At 47.3% G+C, this 13,568-nt stretch overlaps 1 protein-coding gene across 3 annotated transcripts in view; it reads left to right on the forward strand.

Annotated features, from left to right (window-relative positions):
• Nucleotides 1–701: 701 nt before the first annotated feature.
• TMEM184B (transmembrane protein 184B) overlaps nucleotides 702–13,568 on the forward strand; it is a 30,747-nt gene continuing 17,880 nt past the window's right edge. For all 3 annotated transcript variants that reach the window (XM_068401691.1, XM_068401692.1, XM_068401693.1), the window contains exon 1: nucleotides 702–858. The gene's annotated coding sequence lies outside the window, so the exon portion shown is untranslated. The remainder of the gene's footprint in view (nucleotides 859–13,568) is intronic.

The raw sequence follows: 13,568 nt of genomic DNA on the forward strand, positions 1-13,568 counted from the left end.
TTTTTTTATTTTTTAGATTGAAAATCCATAGTTCTGACTTGGGCAGAGGTATGGCATTGTTTCCAACACCTATACGGGTGGGTTTTTTCACAAGGACGAGGGGTAATGGTTTTAAATTGAGAGAGGGTAGATTTAGATTAGATGTTAGGAAGAAATTCTTTACGGTGAGGGTGGTGAGTTACTGGAACAGGTTGCCCAGAGAAGTTGTGGCTACCCCCTCCCTGGCAGTGTTCAAGGCCAGGTTGGATGGGGCTTTGAGCAACCTCGTCTAGTGGAAGGTGTCCCTGCCCGTGGCAGGGGAGGTGGAACCAGATTATCTTTAGGGTCCCTTCCAACCCAAACCATTCTGTGATTTTTTCCCTTGGGGTTTCTGGGATAAGCGGCCCCGAGGCAGAGGTGGAAGTCCGCCCGGGGGGATCTTCCTTAACCGGCCTGGGGCGGCTGGAACAGCTGCTGGAGCGCTGGAAACGCCGGCTGCCCAGCTCAGGGAAGCGCGACCCGGGCTGGGGCAGCAGCTCAGCCCTCCCGCCCCGCCGCAGGCCGCACGGCCCGGCTCCCCCTCCCCGCGGCGCCCGCTGCTTTCGCGATGGCGCTGCCCCTTTAAGAGCGGGGCGGTTACGTCACCCTGTTCTCCCGCAGCCCCGCCCGCGCGGCGTGGGGGAGTGGGCGGGGCGTGTCGTGCCGTGCGCAGGCGCGGAGGGCCGGGGTGGGCCCGGCGTCGCCATGGGCTCCTGAGGCTCTCAGCGCCCCCGCGCCGGTGCCGGCGCCCGCGGGGCAGTGGGGCAGGGCCCGACCCGACCCCTCCTCATCCCAACGGGCTGGGCCGAGCCCAGCTGAGCCCCGCCCGCCTGCCGGGAGGTAAGACGTGGCGGGGGCAGGGTGGCTGCGGAGCCGGGGCGCGGGGCGGGCCTGAGGGGTCGTGTTGGCGGTGGGGGGTGCCCGCTGAGGCCGCCGCAGACTCACCTTCCCTCCCCTTTCCGCATCGCTCCGGGGTGGCGGCGACCTCCGCCCACTTCACCCCTTACCAGTCCCCCCCCCTCCTCCTCCTCCTCCCCCCGTTCCCCGGCGTGGCCTGCACGATCCCTCCGCTGCGGACCCCCAACCCCGTGCCCCCCCGCCGCGCCCCCCCCGCCCTCCTCCCCCTTCCCCCGAGCAGCCCGCGCACATTCCCCCGGTGTGCCCCCCCAATCCCCTCTGTGCAGCCCCCGCCGTGCCCTCCCCACCTCTTGCCCCCACCACGCACATTCTCCCCGTGTGGCCTCCCCCCCCCCGCCTCCCCACAACCCCCCAGCCCCCCCCCCCCTCGATGCAGCCCACCAGCCTGTTCCCCAATATCCCCTTGCTGCAGCCCACCCGGCCCCCGCCATGCACGCACCCGCCTTGTCCCAGCGCAGTCCCCGCGGTGCTGTCGTGCTGCTCCGTGGTGTTGGGTGCGTGTCATTTTCTGCAAGGGTGTGTTTGTCCCCAGGCGAGCTGGGAGCATAGTGGAGCCCGGCAAGGGTGGTGGGCACCAGGCTTGTGTTTGCCGTGCCTCCCCTCTGGTTCAGGCGGCGTGGACTGCGTGTGTGTGCTGATGTGGTGGGTGTGCGAGGAGGTCATTACTGTGCCTGTGTGCTCCTGTATCGCAGATGAGTTATGATTGGTCTTGTTTGGATGCTCAGGGTGGCTTGAAATGTCAATTTCTCCACGAAGGCTAATTCAGTCTTGGTGACTACAGCGTGTAGTGGAAGGGAGGGCTTTGGAAGAACGTGTGCGTGGTTGGGTTCTGATGAATTGTGATCCAGGAAAGGGAGTGGAGTGGTTTTAGGGACAGCTCCATGAAAGCTGCCTGGAACACCAGGAAGCTCTCAAGAGTGGGAGGAGGGAGTGGGAAATCTAGAGGAAATACTGAAGACTGTTCCGCCTTACAGAAAGTTTGAAACCGTTCTTGCCACATAAGGAGCTTGAACAGGAGTAATTATTGAAGACATAGACAGGCTTCCCCAGAGAGAAGACTGTTTACCTCTATTGAAGAAAAAAATAGAAGGCATTAATCAATAATAGAGTGAAGGCTAACGGGATGAATAGAAATGTCCATTTCCTGTCCTGCAAGAAAAAGACAACAATCGATGAAAATGTAATAAAGCATACACCCCACTAACAAAGACTTGGCTTTTGTAACACAATACTTAACTGTTCCATTGAACTTGTGTTGCTGGAAGTTACCCTTGAGTCTAAGAGTTTAGCAGCCCCCCTAAAAGGGATCAGCGATTTCTCTAGAAATGTTCATGTTATTCAGGTTTCCCATACTAAAGGTTTGTATTTGTGTGGTACTTTTGGAAAAATAAGCTCTCACACTTTTAGGATGTTGTCTAAATACTAAACAACAGGGCTTTAGGGAGAGCTTTTTTTTTATGGTGAAGATATCACACAGAGGCGTACTTCAGGCTTTTTTCACCATTGCCCCCAAGAAAATGGGCTTTGAGTCTGCTCTGGTCTAGTGGAGTAGTTTTGAAGTCCTTAATACCATCGTTGTGATGGTTGTGCTGTAAACCTCAAGTGCCACGTATGCAGCAGGTGGCTGTCTCTGCATCTGGAGCAGAAGTGATTCGGTCTTGCTGTAAAATGATCAGGAGAGCATTGCTACTGAAGTCAGCGTTTCTAACCAGTTTGGTGGTGTGGGAAGATGTTTTTCTTTGGATTCTGCTCAGGTCTCTACAATCCATTCAGAGTGCTGAACAGGTTATGTTTTGGAAATGTGGGGCAAGGGGAAGAATGCCTCCCAGTCACTCGGGCATCTTTTGTACTTCTATTTGTTCGTCTCCTTGGGACACGGGGCAGCTAGAAGAGGAAGGGTCTTAGACATGCACAAGCTGGTCAGAAAATAAAGTTCAGTGTGACTAGCTGGTTTGGCATAATGAGAGTGTTCTGAGCTGACTGGTTTCTAACGATTTGACAGAATCCAGCTAGAAAACTGCCTTGTTCTCTGTCAGCTTGTTTGCCTGTTAGTTGGTAGTAGGCTGGGAGATGAGCTTTTGTGGTTTGCAGTTGTGGGATCAGGGTTCTTTTCTTCTCGTGGATAAAGGAAGGATGGGTTGTTTTTTTTTCCTCAACTCATAATTAAAATAACTCTTAAAACACCTTTTCCCCCCCTCAAAAAAAAGTCAGTCCCTTTCTCTATCCAATTCTACTGCTGAATTAATTAAAACATCTAATAATTATGTTTTGACTTAAGACAACCTTTTAATTTCTGTGTGATGGAACTTACCCTTCGTCCCTCCTCCCCTCCTGTTTTGGGTCTGTGTTTGATTGCCTTATGTTTGCAACAGTGGAGATGAGTGAGCCCTTGCTGCTTCTTCTAGTGGAAGTGCCCGTTTCATTTTCCAGCAGCTTATAGGATATCTTTGAGCTCTTGCAGCACTGGCTGGTGGTAGCAGTGAATTCCTCGGGAGATGTTTGTTATTTGGTCCTGGCTGCTTCAAGAGCCCACTGTTGCATTGTTTGAAGTATTGAAGGTTGAGGTAAAATAAGAAGTTGCAAATCAGACTTGTTGATTCTGAAGGGCCACTGCTGTGACTAGTTTTCACGGGGTTTTCAGGCTAAAATTGAGGAAACCAAGGTTATAAAGCAGCAGTAAATGTACAGGTTGGGCTGTTGTCTGCAGACTCGAGAGACCAGTACAGCCTCAGAGAGAAATTGCACTTAACCTTCATACAGTAGAGCTTTCCTAGGACACGACTGCTGCTAGCTATCTGTGTAACAAAGCTGCTGTGTGTTATTGAACAGCCAGGGCTGGGGGCAGCAGCTTTTCTCTGTTTTAGAGCTTGTGATTGATTGCACTCGCCAAGGCCCTGGAAAATTGAGGTGTCGTAGAGAATAGCGTCGTGTTTGGGTTTTGTGTGCTGGCTTGCCCATCTGTTCGCTTGAAAGCGGTGCGTGTGTCGTGTGCTGTTCTCGCTGCTTCCCAAACTCTTTGGGGTTTGCTTTCTTGTGGTGGGAGAGCGGTTTCCTGCCAAGACATTACACCCTACCCAAACACTTGGGACTCTGAAAGCGGTTTGACACTGTGATGAGATGGATTAGAACGCTTAGGTAAAATAACTGTAAAATACAATAGTGCTTGGACTGGAAACACCTCTTTTGAAAAGGTTTTTGATGGTTTTTTTTGTTTTGTTTTTTTTCTTTTTCCTTATGGACGACTTTGAGAGAGAGCAACTGAACATGTTTTCTGAGCAGCAGTCCCCCAGGAAGGTTGTGGAGGTGAAATTCTGCCAGCTGAAGCAATGAGCTTCAGCCACCCTCCAGGAGTCTTGCCTCAGTGTCTTTCTCCTCTAGGATGAGGCAGGGGACTGGAGTACTTGCTTATAGCCAGGTTCTCTCTAGTCTTTAAAAATCAACTCAACCTCCATAGGGTTTTTGTTTGTGGTGGTGTAAGTAACATGTCTGGGAAGGCAACAGAACAAACTGTGTCCAGGGAAAATGCAGTGTATAGGCAAGCTGCCCAGGAACTGTGCTGTAGCTGGGTGTGACCAGGTCTTTATAGCCCCTGAGGGCCATAATTTACAGGAAACCTGAAGAGGGAAATAACTTACATGCTCTACCTGCAGCATTGAATGTCCTTTAACCCATAGAGTAGCTGGATAGTTGTCTTCCCACCCTTAAGTCTGTCTCTGGATTGAAAGGGTGGGAATATTGCTATTATTATCTTACAGTCACAGTGCCTGGGAGTCTGATGATACTGAAAGGATAAGCTATTTGAGGACATTGTATAATGGAGAGTGACCAAGAGCATAGAGAGATGGTGTCACGGCCTCAGATTTTTTGTGTCTAACCCGAAAGCGGTCCTTTCTGCCTGGGTATGTTGTACGTCTGGCCCCTGGTTGAGTCTGTGGCAAAAAGGTGAAAAAAGGTCTCTCTGGTTCAGCAAAGAAAATAACTGCAGCGTGTTATGTAGTGCAGCAATGAGGCTTTGACAAGGAGATGAGATGAAATAATACCTTAAAAGCTGACCTTGCCAGCCAATTGTTCCCTCCCCAGGCTGCGAAACGTGACGTTGATGCTATTGGAGGCTGCTGAGCTGATCGCTTGGGAGCCTGCAGTTGCCTGGTCATCTCCAGCACAGATACAGCCCAGGCAGCAGTAATGTGAGTTGCCGTGCCTCTGTCCAGGTTACTTAAAATGAACCTGGACAAGCCAGTCACCTGAGGAGGCAGATTGGAAGAGAGTGAATTTCTCTTCATGGCTCATCACATCTTGTCTCGTTGTTGCCAGTTTTGCTAGCAAAGGGTGGTTAGTCATGGGTGAAGCTATTTGCAGCTAGTTGTCCCATGGGAGCCGGGAGTGACCTCTCTCCTCCTCCAAACTCTCCTGACTTTCAGACTTTCCCGTGTCCCAATGGCTTTGTGATGGCACTGATTTTACAGGAGAGTTTTAAGCTAGAAGTTATTAGTATAAATTCCTGTTTAGGCAACTTCATCCAACTGGGTAATTTAATCTTACTGTGTCTGGGAAAATTGAAGTTCTGTTTTTTTTAAGCACACACCCTCTCAGGTGGATGCTTGGTGTGCCCCTTTCTGTATAGAGAAAATGCACTGCTCTTGCTGCCTTCTGGCATAGAGAGGGATTTCAGAATCACTTTAAACTGTGTTTTAGTAGCTGTTGGCATCCGTCAGCTTCTTACAGTATTGGCGACTTCTCTGCAAACCTCTGTGGTCATGTTCAGTGCTGAGTCAGGAGAAGGGTGAGCAGCTTCTAGCCACTCACGTGGCATAAGTAGCCTTTGGAAGAGGATGCTGGGCATGGTTTTTCCCTCTGATGCAGTCTCTACTTGCTGTGCTTTAGCCAGCAAGGGTGAGAATGGTTTCCTCCTCCAGGCATCGTGCTCTGCCTGTGAGCTTCCAGGGGTAACTTTTCTCTAAGGGAGGTGCTGTGTCTGGGTTCATTCTTTAACGAGCGAAGCTGTAATGCTGATGCATCTAGGGCTTAGCATTTTTGTGTGGGGAGGAACTCTCCACTCCCAGGAGTCCAGGAATACAAAGCTCCTAAGTCTGCTTCTGGAAGTCTGCATCTGTTGGATCTTTTTTTTTTCTTGATGGCATAACAGGACAGGAGAAAAGTGTGTGGAGGCAGTGTTGAACAGGAGCAATGAATTGGTGATTTTTGGGGAATTAACAAGAGGATGTATATGTCTGATATCCAGAGTTTAAAAAAAAACCCAAAAAAACAACAACCCACAAACAAAAATATACAGATCAAATATTATTTTAGCAATAACAGAATGGCTTCATAGTGAGTGGCTTTGGGTGCTTTGTTAATCACTGTTTTTACTTCTGCAGTGCTCGTCACTCTTACATATTTGCATCAGAGAATCATTGCTGGGGAAGTCAGATGTGCCATCTCCCTCATATGCATCGCTGCAGTTGCCTAGGCTTGTGATAAGATGTCTGGCTTCTTCCAACACATTTGCTTGCTAAAAGTATGGATCTGATCTGATAGATTCTGTAGGTTGTATACTGTGTGGAAAAGTATGCTCCGATGTTAAAAAAAAAAAAAAACAAACAAACAAACAACAAAAAAAACACCCACAAAAAAAACAACACCCCAAACAAACTCCCTTCATGTGTGACTGCCACAAGTTCAGTGGCTTTCGATCCGGCGCTAGAGTTTGACTTCTGATGCATCTTAGAGTAACTGTGTGCACTGTGGCAACTTTAAAACTGTTGTCTCCTCTGTCTTGGCACTTGGAGGTGGGGAAGGATGAATGCAAGTGGTGGTAGAATAAGTTCTGATTTGACTTTGTTCTTGAGAATTTGGAGAGTGAAATGCAAACTTCCTCTGTCATGCCGGACATAAGTGTTTACAACACATCCTTTTTCTCGTCGTCTCTTTCCCCTCTGCCAGTTGCAGAACATCTTTGTAGTCTTTCTGTGGTTCTCTCCTGGGAGCAGAGGGCTTGACTGGTTTGTGTGGAGTGGGGCTGCTGGGAATATGGGAAAGGGACACAGCGCATGGCCTCAGTGTGCTTGATCCTGCTCTCGAAGGAGAGGTTGGAAGGTTGGGGAACATCCCTTCTCCTCTCCGTCCCCCTTTCTCTCTTTTTCCTCTCTCCTTCCAAAAAAGGGACTAGATGTTAGATGTTGACCTATCACAATGTGGGTCAGTCCACAAAAAAATAAAAGAGGAGGAGGAGGAGGATGGGGGGGCAGGGCTGTGTGAGTACAGCGAGACAACAGAAATTAATAGAGCAGAAAAAAACTCTGGAAAGAAGAGTGCACGGCTCAGGGTAAAAGGGTTTTATTGTTGATTCTGAGTTTTTAAATGTGCGCATGGGGAGGGGAAAGCTGCTCTCTCTTCAGATGACTGCGTATGGATTAGCAAAATGGGTGGGGGCTTTGTGAGCTGGAGGTGGAGAAGATTTTTGTGGTATTCTCCGAGTTTAATTTCCTTAAAATGAGAAAAGAAGTTTCATGGCCTTGTTGAAGGTTAAATTGTTTGTGTGTATGGTATGTGTTTGTGTGTACGGCGTGCTCTTATGTGTACATAGGCGTCGGATCGTCTCTTGAATATGGCTTAGTGGGTGTGTACCTTGCCCTGTGGTTTGGTCCTCCTAGGTGACTGACTCCTCTAACTTCTGCTTCTGAGGCTAATGGTCTTCCTGCTCTGCTCATGCTGGTGCTGCTGGTTTTATGTCCCAGTGACGCTTTTTCTCGTTTCACTGACTGTACTGACATCTGTTTTGAAAATTGTGACTGGGCAAAACCTCTTCAGCGTTCAGACTGCTTGTACCTCTGGAGAAATAACGTTGCAAAGAACTGCGTTTGGACCTGAATTTGTTGTGCAGGGAGAAGTTGTGCATTAATCTGATACGAAGCGCAGTAGCTGTGGGTTCAATCACTGCATATTTTTGTAAATCTTGTCGAATGCCCATCTTCTGGCTGAGCGCTTGCGTATTGCTCACGTGTGTTTGGAGTTAGGTGTGGGTGCATGCGTATGAAGTGTGTGCTGTGGGGTGGCTTTCACTGACTTAAGATTAAGAAAGCTTTGCCCAGCATGAATAGTAAAATGTAAATGAGTTGCACTAGTAAAAATTACATGCCAGGTCATATGCTCAACTCACAGATTGTGTCGGGAATGCTGCTGGAGAGCTTAAAAATGCACTGTTGGGACCTTTTCATGTCTCACAGCTACCTAAACTAGATGCCACCCCAGAGAGCAAAAGCAATTTAAGAAGTAATAAATTTAAAAGCGCTTGATGTTCTTTTATTGCTATCACTGATTTGAGCTGCACCAGTGACTCTCTTACTGTATGGCGTTATGTTACTTTGTCCTGACTCTCTTCCTTCTCCTTTTCCTACTCTATGCCAGATCAGCTGGTGATGCTACACCTTTCGGGGTTGAAAAGGCCTTAAATCAATTATGAATTTGCAATATATACTTAGCACAATGGAAAAAGCTGATCCCAGTTGGCAATTCTGGGCATTCTTATAATTAAAATAGTCTAAAATAAACCTTGAACCATTTTGTCTTGTGTTCTTTTACTCCTCGTTAGTCTAGGGGCCATTCTGAAAACTGTAAAGCTCCTGCTTTCACTAATGTAAAGCTCTGGCCTGTGTCCTAATAGATGCAGAAAATTCAGACTTTAAATTGCCTACTACATGACACTTCTGCATTGGTCTTTTTGGGTCTAGAATAAGGATAATGTAGTGGAGAAACTCTTTGAGGAATATCAAGTTGGGAGTGGAAAATGTTTTTGTGGTATCTTAACAAAAACAAAGTTCAGCATGGTGGATATTTGAAACTACAGTAAGTGTAGAGTAGGTTTTAAGGAGGAGCAATTTCTTGCCTTGCAGCTTTCCAGGAGAACCTTGCAGCCAGGTCGTGCATGTTTTGTTGGATCGTATCTTGTACAGCAGAAGGAGGCTTAGCTGTTAAGACTCTTTCATGGGATAGCTTTGTGCATCATTCTTTGCTCTCTCAGCAGCTTCGAAATGAAATACTTTTAGCCTCAGAGGAGGTGATCTATTTTAAAAACACAGGTTGTGTTTGCAGGTGGCAGAGAACAGCTTCAGAGTCCTGTCATTCGGGGTTCTTTTCCTACCGGCACCGGGGCAAAGGAAGCCCGCTGTCGCCAGCAGCACAACGGAGCGGGTCTGGCTCAGAGCAGGCAGCCTGCTCCTCCTTTACTAGGCTCTGTGATTGAATACACGTTCAGAAGTACCCCTGGGAACGGAAGGACCAAGCTTGAACGTTTCTTCCCTCCTCTTACACTGCTTTCATTGCGTCAGAAACGGAGTTTACGTATTTGTTTGTTTATCTTTGTGTAGAAATAGCTCCTCCTCGGTGGTAATGTTTTCCATGCCTTTACGCAAGCCAAAAATTAAGTTTTGTGTTTTCACTTGTGCTGCATCCCTTCTGTTTACTGTTCTGAGTTTATTTTTGATGGAAGAAGGTGCCATGTTGATGTTAGAGACAGAAGGCCTCTGTTTCCAAAAGATACAGGAATGGCAATCTGCTCGTGATCGAGAATTACTGCACTGCTGTTTTTCTGTGGATGCAGCCCTGTGGACACATCCCCACTAGCTTTATACTGGTGTGGTGTCTCTAACAGAACCGGTCCCCATGCAGGCTGGAGCCCCTTCCCTATCATAGAATCTCAGTAGCAGTGTTTTGCATCTCCAGGTTTTTATCAGGGTAGTTACCTTGATATAAACAGCAATACTTTGCTTTCTTTTCTTTTCTTCTCCTTGCATTGATAGCAGACCCTAATAATCCTAAAGTGCTTTCAGAAGATCTGTTAGATAAGTTTAAGCTGGTACTAGGTTGGTGTTTAAGCTAATGCCCTGGCAGTACAAGGTCCCATCTTGCTCTAATGTGCATAACTTGTAATGGAATCTAGACAGGAACATGTAACAGCTCGTTGGGGATGGAGGTGTCATCTCTGCCTTCCACGTTTGGGGTGGTTGGGTATAGACCTCATGCAGACCTAAGCACTGCCCGAAGCTCATGTAGCCCACATACAGGAATCGTACAGCTGATCTGAGGTTCCTGCAGCCGTCCTGAAGTACATCTAGGCCCATGTCTGAAAGCCCTGTGTGTTCACCCAGATGTACTTTTCTGTGTGCACATTTCCAAAGTTTGGTGCTTTTCCTGGCTGTCCGTTCTCCTTGCCCTGTCTGGGATGTGCTATATTGCAGGTTACCTCCGGGGGGAGCAAGGCAGTCAGTTGGAGATGGGGAAAGCTTCAAGAGTGAAATTTAGAAGTGTTGAAATGTTTTCCTTTGATATATTTAGGAGAGCCTTCCAGAAAGGGAGAATAAATGTGCAAGTAACTTCACTCTCCCTTGAAATGGAAGCAATGAGGTGAAAGAAAGGGGCAGAGAAAACACGATGTGGCAGAAGAGTAAGAAACTCTTCAAAAATTATTACGCATTAGATTAGTTTGGTTTGTGTTGCATTGGCAATTTAGGTTTCTGAATGCCCCTAATTTGCCATATGGTAGTGTCAAGTGCCTTCCTCATGGTTTGGTACCGCGCAGTGCTGGGAACTGTACAGGCAGAGAACAAAAAGATGGTTGTCCCAAGGAGCTTAAAATGCGCAAGAAACACAGAGAAATAAAGCCAGCTGGGAGGAGTACACAGAAAAGAGATCACAGCCAGTAGCCTCACCATTGTCAGGTGGTTGCACAGCTAGAGTAGCAAAGTGGAAGAATGGAGAAAATCGAGGTGAATATGAAATAGCTTTGTGGCTGTTGGAAAGGACCTTTTTCTGTGGGCATGGGAGGAAGCAGGAAGGTAGGTGTTGTGGCACTGACGTGGGCTGCGATGGAGGCAGGTGTCCAAGAAACAAGTATCAAAACACAGTCACTGTGTCAGGTAAGAAGTAAGCTGCTGACACCGGGGTGTTCAATTTGTAGCTTGTCAAGGCAGCGTGTTTGCTGTGATGTGCTCCCAGGCACCACCTTTGCTGGAAGCCTGTTGTGATGACATGCCGGGCTTGTGTCCTGTTGCACGGTGGGGAAGAGGCATCTCAGAAACAAGTCCTGTAGAGAGAGTTGACATAGCTCACCCTCATGATGCTCTTTTTTTTTTCCAAAGGCAAAAGAGGAGCTAGCAGACCCTGAGCTGGTGGTAGTGAATGAGCTGAAATCCACTCACCTGGTTAAGGCTCCAGTCGTCTGTGCTGTTATCTATTTCTTAAATGTAGTGCAGAATGGCTCTTACAGCTTCAGCTTCTTGCATACAGTAGTCTTTCATAATAGCTTTGTGCACTGCTTATACCTGTCACTGTAGCAATGGTGTATGGGACTTCAGGAGATTAAAGGGATAATTTGGAAGGTAGATGTTAATTTTGCAGATTTGGGAGTACAGTGTTCCTTCGTGTTTCACTAGCAAGGAGGATGAACTGCAAGCTGATGTTTGCAACCAATAAAAAGTATCAGCTGATTAAAAAGTTGTCCTCAGGGGCAACCCTGAGGAACAGGGGAGTGCTCACAGATGAGGTGGATTGGGGTTTGGGGTAGGAGATTAAGAAAGTTTTGTAATTTTCTTTCAGAACACCATGCTGGAAAGAGCTGTTAGTTTCCATGACCGTGTGAATTAAAGGGGATTAGGCGAAGAATGGTGCATAATCAGGTAGTTAATGACAGTTGGTGTATAATCACAAGGGGGCACTGTTAAGGTTACATATACAACTTGAACTTCTAAGTGCCCTCTCTTCTGAATGCGTAATCCTTGTCACATCAAAATACCCGTTGATCACTTTTTGCTGTTTCAGCTTCTTATTGAAATGCGGAGTGCAGAGAAGCAGAGGAATTCCCTTTCACATCCTCAGTTCTGCTGATGTTACCAGTGCTTCATATGGGTCTGTGCTGTCGGTGTGATTTGATTAGCTGGAGCGTGGAGCTCCAGGTCCTGTCCCTCCTCTCGCTGGTGGTCTGCAGTAGACATCCTCTCCCCCATGAACTTTAGGAAATGCTTAGCAGCTTCCTCTCTTGCATAGCTCCCAAAGTGCACTGGGATGTGCAGGATCGCAGCTGGCTGGGCTTTATTTAGAGCTAGGTTAATCACAGGTGCATCTGCTCCGATTTCATTTTAGATGCGCCCTTTGTGAGCTTAGTGGAAGCGCTCTCATCACTGTGAGTGTTCAGTCGCTTCGGAAGTCACTTGGGTAGAAATCCCTTTCTTCCCAAAGCAGCAAAAACCTTGCTACCTTGTGACATCTCCATACAGCCTTTGTCTCTCCAAATTTTTAGATAGATAATGTAATGTGTGTGTGTGTATGTATGCTTTGGAACTCAGAACTTAACAGTTATGTTTCTTGTACTGATCAGAACTGGAAAGGAATTGCCCTTCAGCACGTACAGTTATGGAAAGCTGTAACTCAGAGCAGGAATATTTTGGAAAAAGAGTGACTGGAAAGAACTAAGAAAAGCCAAGTTTGATTATTTTGTAAATTAAACCATAGCAGTTGTGCAGCTCCCTCTGTAGTAAGGGAGTATCTACTTAAACAAACTCAGGTATTTCCCAGGATTTGTATTTGTTCTCTTCCTCCTGTGGAAGAAAGCAGAAATGAGGTGGAATGTGGCGTAAGTCACATCAGAGTGCTGCGCACTGCTGATGCAAGTGTGTGGTTTGAAAAAGTGTGTGCCAAAGGGGCCGTTTGCACACCTTAGTGTGCATGTGGAAATGATTTGCTTCTGGCCCTCTGCTTTTCCTGGGTGCCTGTTCTCCGATTTGTGCTGTGGCTTCAGGTGAAGCAAGGCTGGGGCGGTTTGTCTGTGAATGTATGTTCTCTTTTGTGTTCTGGCATGACCTGTCAGTAAAAGACAGACGTGTCCTTCCCTGCTGCAGGCGTAAACTGGATGATGGATTGTTGCCCTTTGTAAAGCTCTTTCCATCTGCTGATCCTAAAGGCCTGCGTGAGAGCTACGTCTTGCGCTTTTACAGAAAGGGTATCCCAAAAACTATTAGGAGGTTATCAGACAGAGGCAATATTATGCTGTTCCCCCCGATAACCTTGTCTTTACTACAACCGCATCAGAAGCAGCTCTTGTAGTGGATAGAGCCAATGGTTGCCTGCTTGTGATCTTTGTTTAAGTGGATTATCTTCCTCCAATACAGAGGTCACATTAGAGCCTGCTTACAACCACATTGAAAATAATAGCTGCTTTAGGTCTTGGACCTTCAAGAATTTGTTCCATTGAAAGAAAATAGCTTTTCATCCAGGAAATGACCAAGGGTCATGCTGCTTTGAAATCTTGCATATCCTTGCGTTCTGGGTGTGTTTTCATGGGTCAGCTGTCTTTTAACAGCCAATCGGATTAAATTCATGTCATGTAGAGAGCAATGCTGAGTTAGAATTAATGACAGGCTGGCTAAGTGTACCATGCTATACAGTGTTTGGTAAAAACTGTATACTCTTTCTAGCGAGGAGAGCTTTCAGCGCATATCCTTCCAATGAAGGCCCTTTGAGCTGAGTGTGGTTTTCAAAATGGCAGTAGGAGAGGTGAGGATTCCTCGCTGGAGGAATGAGGATGCTCCTCTTTCCCCATTCCTGCACAGTGACACTTTGTGGTGCATGTTCTTGTTGCC

Source organism: Nyctibius grandis, chromosome 5 (genome assembly GCF_013368605.1).
Source record: "Nyctibius grandis isolate bNycGra1 chromosome 5, bNycGra1.pri, whole genome shotgun sequence".
In the NCBI taxonomy this organism is placed as follows: Eukaryota; Metazoa; Chordata; class Aves; order Nyctibiiformes; family Nyctibiidae; genus Nyctibius; species Nyctibius grandis.